Below are 14,725 nucleotides of genomic sequence, written 5' to 3'. Positions count from 1 at the left end.
TTCAAGTTGGGGATGGTGATACCCCCTAACTTCTCTTTATTGCCTAGAATTGCTTTTGCTAATCTAGGTCTCTTCTGGTTTCAAATGAATTCTTGGATTGTTTTCTCAAGGTCTGTGGAATATGCTGCTGAGATTTCAACTGGGATTGCATTGTATCTATATAGCAGTTTTTGAAAGTATGGACATTTTCACTGTGTTGATTCTTCCCACCCAGGAGCAAGGGATGTCTTTCCATATTCTGATAGCCTCATCACTCACCTGTTTCAGAGCGCTGTTGTGCTCAGAGTAGAGGTCTCTGATTTCTTCTGTTAGGTTGATGCCTAGGTATTTCAGTTTTTTGGATGCTATAGTGAAAGGAATTGATTGCCCCATTTCTCTCTCAGTAAGTCAGTTTTCAGTGTACAGAAGAGCTATTGATTTTTCTGTGCTAACCTTGTACCCAGCTACTTTACTGAATTAGGTTACTAAGTCTAGAAGACTTTTGTTGGAGTTCTTGGGGTCTTCCATAGAGAGTATCATGTCACCTGCAAATAATGACAATTTGACTTCTTCCTTTACTATCTTTATTCCTTTTATTTCCTTCTTTTGTCTAATTGCTACAGCTAATGTTTCCAGAACTGCATTGAACAGGAGTGGTGATAGCGGACATCCTTGTCTTGTTACTGATTTTAGTGTGAAGGATTGCAGTTTTTGACCATTTAGTATGAAATTGGCTGCTGTTTTTTCATAGAAGGCTTTTATCGGATTGAGGTGGAGATGATCTATTCCAATTTTCTGTAGGGTTTTATCATGAATGTGTGCAGGATTTTGTCAAATGCTTTTTCTGCATCTATTGAGATGATCATATGGTTTTCACCCTTGGCTCTATTAATATAGTGTATTACATGTACTGATTTGCATATGTTGAGCCATTCCTGCATCCCTGTGATGAATCCCACTTGGTCAGGGTGTCTGATTTTCTTCATTCTGTTTGCCAGTATCTGAGTAAGGATTTTTGCATCTATATTCATTAGTGAGATTGGCCTACAGTTCTCTTTTTCAGTTGGGTCTTTTTATGCTTTTGGGATCAAGGTGATGCTTGCTTCCAGGAATGAATTTGGGAATATTGCTTCCCTTTCAATTTCTTTGAAGAATTTAAACAGTAGTGGCAGTAGTTCCTCTCTAAACATCTTGTAAAATTCAGCAGTGAAGTCATCAGGGCCTGGGCTCTTTTTAGTTGGTAAGTTTTTAATTATGTTTTCAATTTCATTGATTAATTTTGGGTCCTTTAGAAATCTTAGGTCATCTTCATTCAACTTTGGTAATTTATACAAATCTAAGAATCTGTCCATTTCTTCCAGTATTTTCTATCTTATTGGCATAAAGTTTCTTGAAGTAGGCAGTGATGATCCCCTGTATTTCTGCTGGATCCATCATTATGATTTCACCCTTTTCATTCCTAATTGCATGGATTTGGGTCTTTTCTTTCTTCCTTCCTTCCTTTTTTTAAATATAAGGTTTGCTCATTGTTTGTCAACTTTGTTTATTATTTCAAAGAACCAATTCTTTCCTTCATTGATTTTTCGTATTATTCTTTTGATCTCCATTTCATTGATATCTGCTCTGATCTTTATAATTTCCTCCCTTGTATGAGCTTTGAATTTGTCCTGCTCTTCTTTTTCTAGAAGCTTTAGGTTCAGCATCAGGTTGTTTAATTACTCTTGCTCTGTTTTCCTAATATCAATATTCCGTGCTCATGAATTTCCCTTATGAGACTGCTTTCATTATGTCTCATAGATTCCAATATGTCATATCATCAATGTCATTTAAGTGTAGAAACTGTCTGATTTCTTCTTTAAAATCCTCTCTCACCCTTGCTTAGAAGAATGTGTATTCTGATTTTGTGGGGTGGAACACTCTGTAAACATCTGTTCAGTTCATTTGTTCAAGAGTTTGATTAACTTCTAGTATTTTGTTGTTTGTTTTCTGTTGAGTTAATCTATCTATTTGTGACCATGGGGTATTAAGCTCACCTGTTACTATTATGAACATTTTTTTTAGTGCTGGTTTGGTTTTCACAAAGTTCCTAAGGTTCTCTTTGTCATGAAAATATCTTATTTTTCCATCAGTTTTGAAAGATAGTTTTGCAGGGTACATCAGTCTGGGTTGGAGGCTGTATTCCTTTAGGGCTTGAAATACATCATTCCAAATTCTTAAGGGTTTGTGTTGAGAAGTCTGCTGTGATTCTGATAGGCTTTCTTTTGTATGTGATTTGTTTCTTTTCTCTGACTGCTTGTAGAATTTTGTTGTTCTGTTTGGGTTTAGCTATTATATGCATAGTTTTTTGTTTTTTGTTTTGTTTTTGTTTGTTTTTGTTTTTGTATCATGGCTAGTTGGAGTCCTATATGCCTCACTTCTGTATGTCAAATTGGCAAGCACGTGGTCCCGAGTTCAATCCCTGGTACAAATAAACAAACAAACAAACAAAAATACATGTGAAGTTTTCTTCCCCTGCTTGGGAAATTTTCTGCCATTACTTCTGTGAATAGTTTTCCACACCTGCACTCTCTCCTATTTCTTCATTGACTCAGATCCGTCTTATAAAATTCTTCTTTGCATCATCTAGCAGCTGTTGAATTGATTTCTCATGGTCCCTTACTGTTTTTAGGAAATTTCTCTTTTCCTGGTCACTAATTGCAATCCTATCTTCTATATCTGAAATTCTCTCTTCGCATTGGCTCATTCTGCTGCATAAACTTTCATTGGAGTTTTTAATCTACTGAAAATCTGTTTGCATCTGTTTTATGGATTCCATTTGTTTCTTATGTTGAGATTCCATTATGTTTCTCAGCTCCTCTCTATTTTTTTTTATCTGTGTCTGCTCTAGATTTATTAATCATGTCTTATACTCTGAGCACAATCTCTGCTGTTATCTAAGCAATTATTTCTTCATTTTTTTCCAAATCCTCTTTTGTTGCCAGTTCAGAGAGTCCAGGTGGTTGGGTAACAGATTGTTCTGTCTCCTTTCCATTTGGGATTGCCTTAGGTAACCTGGAAGTCTGGATTTGAGGCTTGTTTCTCTGTCTTCTCATTGCAACAGATGCAGCCTTCTGTGCCTTTATTGAGACAACTTTTTGCTCATCCAGTGGTCTTCCATTCTCAGCAAGCCACCAAGAGGCCTTTCCTTACTGCTCACCAGTTCATGTGTTCAAACCACTGATGCTAATTGGCGGGCCTCTGACTGAAGTTTGTGTGCCTGTACAGCTCTTTCCTGGGTGGTCCTTGGCTAGGCGGGTTTGCCCCAGCCTCTGGGGTAGGGTAGATCCCTGGCTGCATTCTGCCTGGAGCTGTGCTCATCTGCACCACACTGCTGTTCCCAGGGATCTTGGCACACTCCCAGATGCTATGTTGCAGGCCTCTGAAGCCCTTTACTGGGCTGGCCTAGGCTGGGTGGGTTTGCCCATGCCACTGGGGCTGGGGCGGTTCCCTGGCTGGGATCTACCTGCAGCCACACTGGTCTGAACCACTTCACTGTTCCTAGGGATCTGTGCACCCTCACCCTTGGATTTTAAATTAAAATACTTTTACATACTCCTCCTAGGAGTTTCTGTACATTCTTAATGATAAAAGATGGTACACAGATACAAATGTATTTACATATACACACACACACTTATATATTTACCTAATTCTATATAACTAGATATATTTTCATAAATCCAAACAAATTCCAGGTTTAGAAACATGTATGTAACCCTATACAATGCCAGATATTTATATTCATACATAATCCCAGATACATGTGGAAGCTCTGTTTCCATAATTTTATGCCAGGAATGCCATGCTCACATTTTCATGGTTTCATAAAGGAATAGAAACTAGTATTTTAAATAGTATCACACTGAGATAGGTGATTGCATAGACCTAAATATACAAAGTTATGGATGATAAATGACATAATCTTACAAATGTAATATATATGTGTGTGTGTGTGTGTGTGTGTGTGTGTGTATTTTGTGATCTAAATAAGAAGAATGTTTAAATGAAACTTTTTTACAGTGAAAGGCATGCTATCATTTTTCTCAAAATCCTCTCCCTTGCTTGGAATACTTGTCTCCTATTTTTCTTGACACTTTCTGAAGCAGTTCTGGAAGTCCTAGTCTATGATGATCTTTAGTTTAGCTGTCATGACTCCCTCAATGTACTGAATCAATTAAAAATGTTTTCCTTTCATGGTCATTTTGACTTTGGGGAAGACTAGAAGTCCCCCAGTGCCATACTCAGTAAATAAAATCTATGAGGACTCACTGCTAGGCTTTTATGTGATAGAAATTGCCATAAACTTATCAATGAGAAGGTATAAAATATGGTGTATGCTTAATTTGACATATTTATCAAAAGTTATTACCATTAACCCCCCTCAAGATATTTCTCCTCACTTTGAACATAAATTTCCCATCACTTTTGTCAATGTAACTTTTACTGTAATTAGTTTTACATACTATGATATAGCAGTATTTTTACAGTACTGAACAAGTGCTCATACATTTATAGGCCACTATATGAAAACTATTCATATATCAATGTTCTGTAAATCCAGATTAGTCTACATAACTTGACACAGATATGGAAATCATTACACAATCTTATACTGAATCAGAGACAGAAGCATTTGAATTCCTCTCCAAAGGGATAGATATATTTACATAATCTTAACCAAATGCTATTTTGCATAATTCATTTTGCAAAGAAGATTTTTGCAGATATATTTACATAATCCACTATCACCCTAGGAGATAGACAGATACATAGAGAGATAGAGATATGTCTATATACTTCAGTATAGATATATATCTGCTCAAAATGCTATAAAAGATATTTTATACATACATATTTACAAAGTGCTAATTATTTAAAAACAGAGACAAAATGAGTGGGGATATAGTTCAGTGGCAGAGAACTTGCCTAGCGCTTTCGGTTCAATCCCTAGCACCACAAAAAAATAGTAAAAATAAAGATACAGCTTGCATAGTTTTATGATACAAGACACATACATTTATATATTCATGCATACATAAACTTACATAGCTAAATACTCTTAAGAATAATCTTGGAGCAATTCACTTTCAAATTCTCCCTACTTGTTCTGAATAGTTGTCTGTCATTTGTCTTTTCTTCCTTTTCCATCTTCAAATAAATTGTCTTCTTTTACTTTAAACTTAGCCTCTTCAATTCTTTACTGATGCCACATTTAGGAACACTGGGCCTTGCTTTTTCCAGCAAAGCAGTAGTTTACAAGTACAAACAAGAGGCTGGAGATGTAGCTCCGTGGTGCTACACCTGCCTGGCAAGGGCAAGGTCCTGAGTTTGATTCCCAGTTTAACACACACACACACACACACACACACACACACACACACACACACGCACTCACGTACAAACAGCTGTAACCTTCAAAAGAGAAATTAAATGAGGTTGCTCAGACTTTGCTTGATTTTAATCCTCACTCAATATCTCCTTGCTTCTTTCTTTATTTATTTCTTTAGATTTTTTTTTGAGAAATAGTCTCACTCTGTAGGTCAGACTGGCCTTGAACTCACTGCCTTAGCCTCCCTAGTGCTGATATTACAGGAATGTGCCACCATACCCAGCTCCCTTTTCTTTACAGGTGGGGCCAGCTGCTTCACCAAGTCTTTGAGGCTGGATGACTCTGACCTTGGCCTCTAGATCTATCCTGCAAATTGGCAGGAAGCAGTTAGCCTGTCTTGTCTGAAGACCCACATCACAAATTACTTTTGTTATTCATATGGTCAGGAGGACCTCATAACATCATGGATACTAGCATGAGTTTCAGACCCAAAATGTCTGGGTTCAGATCCTGACTTTAGCTCTTACTAGCCCTGTGACCCTGGGCACACATCATTTATCTTGTCATTACCTTGATTTCTTCATCAGAAAAATGGGTATGGAAGTTATTAGGTTTAAATGAGCTAATCTATATGAATCTCCTGGCAGAGTGTCTGCATTTAAATATTTAAGTACAGTTAGTTATTCAGATAATCACAATCACCCTCTTTACTCTAGATCTGCCTCCTTTGCCCATACCACAGTTCTGTCTCAGTAGCCTGAGCTCAGCAAGCCTTGCATTTCTTCAGCCAAGTTCTTCACCTCCCCAGGAAGTTGTATCCAGCTCCAAATGACAGTACAGCTGGCATCGCATGAATCCCTGCTCAGGGTCACACATGGAGCCATGATGTTCAGCCAGGACACCTTGTTACCTCCTGCTGCACCTTCCTATGTCACCACTTCCTGGACACTACAGTTACCCTACCGTCTCTGCTGATTCCAGGTTCCTGTGGGTGCTTTGCCACCTCAGCACCTGACATTTCACCATGGGTCCTGTGCCACAGTGAGCCCTGGTCTCAGAAGGTCCCTGGGACAACTCAGGCACAAAGAACTTGCTGGTGACCAGTGGACATGGTACCCTGTATGACTCATTACTTCTTGCTAGCATATATGTATGGGATGTAAGTAAGATAACCAGGCATTAGTGGGGATTACAATACACCATAAGATGTAAATTTTTTACATGCAAACCTGGCTAAGGGCCAATGTATTTGCAAGATCTCAATACTAGTCTTTTTTATTGCATTATATATGCATAGCAGAAAAATTGGGCAATAAAAATAAACTGAAAATTATGAAGTGAAACCATTTATAATACTACCTTAATTAGAAAGAAGCATCCTAACCTGAACTTCTTCTTGGAGACAGCTGGTATTGCTAGAAGCCTGGTTGGGTCCAGAGTCAGAGCAACCAGCAGATGGGCTTCCAGAGCCCCTGCTTGGAAGCTTCTTATTCATGTCAGAGCTCAGCCAACCCTGCTTGTTCCCCTACCCCTTCCCCCAGGGTAAAAAAAGCGGGGGAGAGAATAATCTTAGATGTATAGTAGAAGTAAAATCCTAATCAGGTACAAATAAGAAACCTAACCAATAATCCTATACAGTCAAAAACCATATTCATAATGCTATAGATCCACAGATAAAAATCTCATATATGATTATGTAGAAAAATAGATCATAATCTTACCCAGATCCAAATGTATATCCTTAATCTTATCCAAATCCAGCTCCCACCCACAAGCAAATATACTGTATGATCTTCTTTAACTCCATTCCCATCTACAGCCACTAAGGACCCTGCTTTTAGCTCTTCCATATGCTTAATGTGCAGTCCCTGTCTCAATTCCACCCACACTTATAGCATAGAACACCTCCTCAAAACCTTGGTGTACTTCTGTTATTACTCCTGCATAAATCAATATCTTCCTCTTCCCATTTACTTAGGCATAAACATACCTACCATTCTATGCACGTAAACACATACTTACATTGAATCATGTGTATACATATATTTGTCCTTAATCTCACACGTCACTTCTCTTGTTCTGCATACGAGCACATGTCCTATATATACTTAACTTAGCACAATACTTATATTTGTATACTTGATTAAACCTATACATAAACATTGCCCTATACATAAACATTATTCTGTTCACGTACACATGGAGTTTTGCACTTGGAAAGAGTGTTTTTGTATTCTTTACAGTAATTGAAATATATACATATGTGTGTGTATGTGTGTGTGTAGTTTGTAGATTCTTTTAAACTGGTATACATCTAATTCATTGTTTGGATGGTTACTGCATTTCTCTCAGTTTTTTTCTACTACTAACAATGCTGTATTTAATCTCTGTGAAAAGCCCTATGTGCTATGGCTTTTGTTTCTTAAAAAAAATTTCCCAGGAATGAATTTCTAGATTAAAAATCATGTATTATTTTAAGAGATATTGTCAGATTGCTTCCCCCAAAAGATTAAGTTTAGCTTGCAACAATATGAGTACCTTTTCCACAAGCCTTAACCAGAAACAGTTACAGATATTTTTATTTAGTTCTACTTAACTATGAGTATGTATTGCAAGAGCATCATCATTTGTACATCAATTGAATTGAAGTCCTCATGAATGCTAAGCATATGTGCTCTACCACTGAGCTACATCCCCAGGCTTCATTTCATTATCATTAATTCAATTTTTATTTCCTTGACCATCAGTGAATTCAAACACATTTTTCTTATTTTTTAGCTATTTTAAATAATATATAATAAATATAATAATATATATTATTTAAAATTGAATCAATTAAAATTATATTGAGATAACTCTATCTCTTCCAGTATTAATGCCACCTTTTTCATTTTCAGTAATATTTCATGAGCCAAAACTTTGACGACAATGTTAAATAACAGTGATGACTATGGACATCCCTAATTTTCAGTTATGATCAAAATTATCTTAATTGTTTTACCATTTAGAAAGCATTAAGTATTGGATTGGGGTAAAGAGTCTTTATTATTTAGAAATAGCTTCCTACTATATCTGCTTAGTCTGTAGTTTTATTGAGAAGAATGGAGAAATCTAATAGATTTTGTCAAATGTCCTATGTGATCAGCATCTGATATTATGATCACGGGGTTTTTTTAAGTTACTGATGCAAAGAATTATGTAGGTCTATTTCCTGCTACTGAATTACCCTTTCACCCTACAGTAAATCTTGTTTTGTTATATTGCCTTATTTTTTCTGGTACTGGGGATAAAACTCAGAACCTTGCACTTTTGCGGCAGGTGCAGCACCGCTGAACTAAATCCCTGGCCCTGTATTGCCTTATTAGTATGATAAATTACAAAATTCTATTGAAAAATATTTAATTTGAATTTATTCAACTATTGCCAAAAGTAAAAGTGGTCTAAAGTTTCTCTTTTTTATTTTTTATACTGTTTTTAAAAGTCAGGTTTCTGGGTCAAGAATGTAGGCTTGAATAAATGACTCTAGTTTTTCTGTTTGTTCATAACAGTGATTTTTTTTTTTTTTTTTTTTTTTGGTACCAGGGATTGCACTCGGGTCCTTGAGACTTGCAGAACCACTGAGCTAAATCCCTGGCCCTGTAACAGTGATTCTTAATGTTCACTACATATGAGTATCAAATTGGAAATTATTATTATTAGTAGTAGTAGTAGTATTAGTATTAGTATTAGTATTAGTATTGGGGATTGAACTCAGGACCTTAGGCTTGCGAGGCAGGTGACCAAATCACTGAGCTAAATTCCCGGCCCCACACTGGAAATTTTTCAAACAGTCTAGTGCTCTGACTCCCCTCCAGATTCCTCTACAGAAATTTCTGCAGCTATGACCCAGCAGCAGTTTCCTTCCAGCTCTGCAGGAGATGCCAAGGCTGAGATGCACTACTGTATGGCTCAAGACAGTTTGAATAATCCACAACTATTTGTTCAGGTTAAAGCTCAATCAGTCAGCTGTGAGTCTGTACAGCTACGAGGTCTTTTACGATGATAAATACGCAATTACTTTTTCAGTCTCCCATATAATATTCAGCGTTTCATGCTCTTCTTAGAGTCCATGTTGATGAATTCATTTTGCTGAGAAATCATCTATTTCTTCTAAGTTTGCAATTTGTCAGAGTTGAACATAATTTCATCTAAAAATTCCCCTTTATGCATTCATATCTGTTTAACAGTTTTTACTTGTGATGAAATTCATTTTAACTATTTTTAGGTGTAAGACAGCGGTTGGAAGAGCATTCACCTTTTGGTGCAGCCAACAGCACCTTTCATCTCGAAAGCTCCCATTTTACAGCACTGAATCTCTAGGCCCATTACACGGGACCTTCACATGTCCTCCCTCCCAAGCCTCCTTAGTCACTGGTCCACTTCTGTCTCTCTGAATCTGACTGTGCTAGCTACTTCATAGAAGTGGAATCATGTGACATAGATAACTTATTGCTGTTGTTTTTCAGAACAAGGTATTGAACCCAGGGCCTTCACACTGAGTTACATGCCAACTTTTTTATTTTTTTATTTTGAGTTAGTCTCCCTAAGTCACTCTATTTCCCAGGCTGGGCTCAAACTTGTGATCTCTTGTCTCAGCCTCCCAGACTGCTGGGATTACAAATGTGTGCCAACATGCCCAGCTTGGTATTTTTTGTGACTGATCTATTTCACTTAGCATAATGACCTCAAGTATCATCCATGTTGTGTCAGAATTTCCTGTCTTTCTAAGGCTACATAATCTTCCATTGAACTATTTGTACCACAATTTATTCATCTATAAGCAAACACATGGGTTATCCCTGCCTTTTGGTCATTGTGAATGGTGCTACTATGAATACTTATAATTTTTTCCTAATTCTTTATCTTCTCCATATTTTTCTCTTTCTTTTCCCCTAGATCCAGACTTTCCAAATATACTTCTTAAAATGTACTTACCCAATTTTTCTACCTTAATAGCATTAGATTATATCTATATTAATCCTCACTTTTAATTTCCTTTTGAGTTTTTTAGCTTTCTATTAATTTCCTGGGATACATTCTTAATTTCTTCTGCCCTAATATTTTCAGCTTAATAATATAATAGGTAAGTCTTCATGCAACTATCCTATATTTCACTGTTAAAAGATAGTATATAATTTCTCTTTTAATTATCCTTTGATTTAGAATTTACCTCTGATTCATTCTATTGAACAGCCCCTGTCAACGAATACATCTCCACCCATACTTGCTATCAGATAATCTTACTCAAGAGCAGTTGGATTATGGCACCAGAGGGCCACGGGGCCTTACAAAAATCTAATTTTTTTGTCCTAAACTGAGAGATGTCAAAATGTCCAACTGCAAGTACATTGTGGTGAAGCTTTCTTTGCATTTGGAATAGTTTTTACTTTGTTAATTCACCTGCTGCATTTTTTAACCTGCTTTTTGGGATGTGTGGGTGGAGTACTAAGAGCAGTAACTTAGTAAATCATGCCTCTTATCATTATTTCATGTTAGCACATTTGTGCTTTTAGTCTTCAACACCATCTTGCATGATATGACAAGTTCAGCCTCTTCTATTTTTGGTTGTATTTTCCTGGTATCTTTTTTATACTACTTTGTTTTCAAACTTTATTTATAATTTTATATTAAATATATCTCTTATAAAGAGCATATAGCAGTGTTTTAAAATTAAAATCTATATTTATTTTTAATAAAAGAGTTCAATCTGCTCATATTTAATGCAATAACTGAAGTATTAAATTTTATTCCTTTCATCTTTCTTTATATTTATTAGTTATTGAACAAAAAGTACATTCTCCTTTTTCCATTTTACTTATATTAATAGGTTTAATCAAATATTGATTCAATACTTTATGCCTTTCTAATTAAAATGCATATATATTTTCCACTCTACTATTGATTACCCTTTCTCTCTCAACTTTCATGATCAAATACATATGACTCTATTATTAAGACTGGAATTTTAAACTTTCCAGAAATAGTTACATTGTGCTTGTTGGTTATGGACACAATGTTATTCATAGAAAATTACATGTTTGTTGGGTACCTACTATGTGCCAGAGAGTGCATAGGTACTAGAGAGAGATGTCAGTGGGCAAGAGAGATAAAATCCTGTCCTCACTAGGGAGTCCAGTCAAATGCATGCTGGTCCATTAACATCAGGGAGAAGTGACAGGGGTATGATTAGCATATGCACTTATTTAAAGTAAGGAGCACAATAGCTAATATTATTAGCACATTGAACTATGTTCTGGGCATAGTTCTTAAAGGATTTGCATAAATTAATTCAATTCATCCTCACAACAGTTCTGTGAAGTTGTTGCTTTTGATGGTTAAGCTTTATTGGCTTTGGGATCTTCCCTGGAGATTGGTGAAGCAAATTCTGGTGTGTCTAGGTGGTCATGGAGGTGTGACATTGGGGTCTATTTCTGGTCGCTCACTTCTTTCCCTCTCATAGTATTCTCTTGTTCTGCTTCCTGGCCACCATGAACTAAGCAGCTTAGTTCCTTCACCCCCTTTCAATATGTTGTTCCTGCCTTGGAGCCATCTAACCATGCACTGAACCCCCTGAAACCATGAGCCAAATTAAATCTTTCTATTTTTAAATTGTGGTATGTGCTATAGTATCCCAGCAATGGGAAAGTTGGCTAATAGGTACTATTTCTTTAGAAATCTGGGAAACAAATAAATTTCTGTTTTGGGTGGTTGATATTGCTATCCAGTGGTAGAAGTGGGATTAGTTTCTAAGTATGCTAGCTCTAAACCAAACTTGCAGAACCATTATTCACTCAAACTCTCTGGGTGAGATTACCTGGGAAGTTTATGAAAATGCAGTAAAGAGATCTGCAGCAGGAATTCTGGGACAGCAATATCCAGAGGTGGGAAGAGATAGGATAGTCAGCTCTGGACAGTGAAAAGAAAAGCCTGGCAAGTGAAAGAAATATCATTACCTGTGAAAGTAGTAGAGTTAATGTTTCATGAAGGATGTGAAATAGAGTCAGGTCATTAATATCATTTAAACAAACAAAAACCTCAGTAGACCTGGTCAATAAAATTAGTTTTTATTATGTGGCACATGCTTGTAATCCAGGCAACCTAGGAAGCTGAGGCAAGAGGATCACAAGTTACCTGAGCAACTTACAGACTCGGGGGAGATCCTGCTTCAAAATTTTAAAATGATTCTGCCAAGAATCATTTTCTGCCAAAAAATGATTCTTGAATTCAATCCCTAGTACAAAAAAATTTTTTTTTAAATAAGAGAGGAGGTCATTGGGGTGTAGCTAATGTGAAGGCCCTGAGTTCAATCACCACTACTGCAAAAAAAACTTTTAAGAGAGATAAAATATGTAAATGGAAGCATGATGCTTTCAAGCCAGAAAAACCACAAATATGTAACATTGAGAATAAAGATAATTATATATCTACAGATAAAAGGGCATTTAAATATGAAAATATCACTTTCAAATTCATAAAACATATTTGAAAATATAGATAAATTGAAATTATCCCATGAATAGATTAACAACCAAAATAAAATTGGGAAGAAGTGGGAAATTTAGACTCAAAGCCATACAAAAAAATCTGAAAACTACTAAAAGATCCGTCTCTGAAATACTGCTAACACATCTAATTGGATTATTTCCCAGGTGAATTTTGACAAATCTTCAAAGAAGAAAAAACTTCACTTTTAAGAAAATGGGAAGCTGAGGAGGGAGGATTATAATTCTGAGCCCAGCCTGGGAAACTCAATGACTTAGAAAGATCTTGTCTCAAAATTGTAAAAAGGGAGGGTAGGTGGGGATGTAAGTGCATTTAAAGGCCATTGGTTCAATCCCCAGTACAAAAAGAAAAAGAAGATAGCAAGAAAGAAAGAAAGAAAGAAAGAAAGAAAGAAAGAAAGAAAGAAAGAATGAATGAATGAAAGAAAGAAAGAAATATAGAAGGGAGGGGAAAAGAAAGGAATGGGAGGAAAAGGAAAGAAGAAAAAGGAAGGAAGGAAACTGTTTTAGAGCAGAGAGAAATATGAAAACTTCTCAATTCATCATATGAAATCAGAACAACCAGATGTGCAAATCAAAGATAGATCCAAAGAGTAAAAAACAAAACAAAACAAAAACCTGTAGACATCTTACTCTTAAAATAAATGTATCACAAATATTAATTAGTGTTTGAGCTCCATCAACTATTAAAATGAATATTATTTTGCCTTTGAACTTGGTTTATGCAAAGGAATTTCAGCATTGGGAGACAAACTGAAGGTCTTTACTACACGAACAGACTAAAAAAGAGAAATCATAGCTTTACCTCAGAAGAACATGCAGACCAGCCTTTGAGCCTGGTCCCACTAGGACATATTAAGAAGCTAGACACAAAAAACAAACATCAGTAACCTGATGAGCAATACTGTGTAGAAGATTTCTCAACTGCATTGGAAATGTCCAACTCCTCAGCTTTAAGCCATAAGGAAGACATCCTCAATGCTCCAGGGACAGTTCCAGGAGCTCAGAATCATCCAGGGTCCTTCTCTCTTCATGTTTTTACTCAACAGCCTCGCACTCTGGGCATAAAAATTGCTAGCTGACCTCACAGTGCTAACATTCCTCTGCAGAAACAGAAATGTGTTCTCTTTCTCTTGTCCCTTTTAAATAGGAAACTTTTTCCAGAAGACTTTTGTCTCATGAGCCAGAATTTCATCTCAACCTCAACCTTTGACCAACTGCAGTAATGAATGTGAGATTACCAGTATTTCCTAAGAGGAAATGTGGCCACATGGAAGGGTGTATGTACATTGCCCAAATGAAGAGTTTTTATTGGAGAGAAGTATGTTAATAAGCGGAAAACTTGAAATATAACATATACTTTAAACAAAATTAAATGGTAAAAATTTTGGGGCATCCCTCTTACAGTAGGAACATGATTAGACTACCCAGGATCATTAGTATTCAACCTTGATCCCAGCCATTCATTCAATACTGTTGGAATACTTGTGCATGAGGTACTGCATTAGATATGAGAAATATAAAAATAAGTATCAGAATCTGCTCTGTAACAGAAAAGGACAAAATAAACACAAAATTACTGAAAACTATTCTGAAACCTGTGATTAAAAGAAACAAAAGGCAGAGAGAAAACATGGGAGCTTTCTTTAGAAGGGAGACAGAAAGTTTTTGAGATATATATAAGCTGAGACCTAAGAATGAGAAGGAAGAGTGGAGCAAAAATTATTCCAAGTAGAGGAAAATGTATGAGCAAAGACTCAATGACCAGAACCCCTGGTGGTATTAGAACTTGAAGTTTAGTTTGACAAGGGCAAACAGAGCAGGATATGCTACTGTA

This window comes from Fukomys damarensis, unplaced genomic scaffold, assembly GCF_012274545.1.
Source record: "Fukomys damarensis isolate Sample0158 unplaced genomic scaffold, DMR_v1.0_HiC HiC_scaffold_7, whole genome shotgun sequence".
Taxonomy (NCBI): Eukaryota; Metazoa; Chordata; class Mammalia; order Rodentia; family Bathyergidae; genus Fukomys; species Fukomys damarensis.
Note: the sequence above shows the minus strand (reverse complement) of the source record.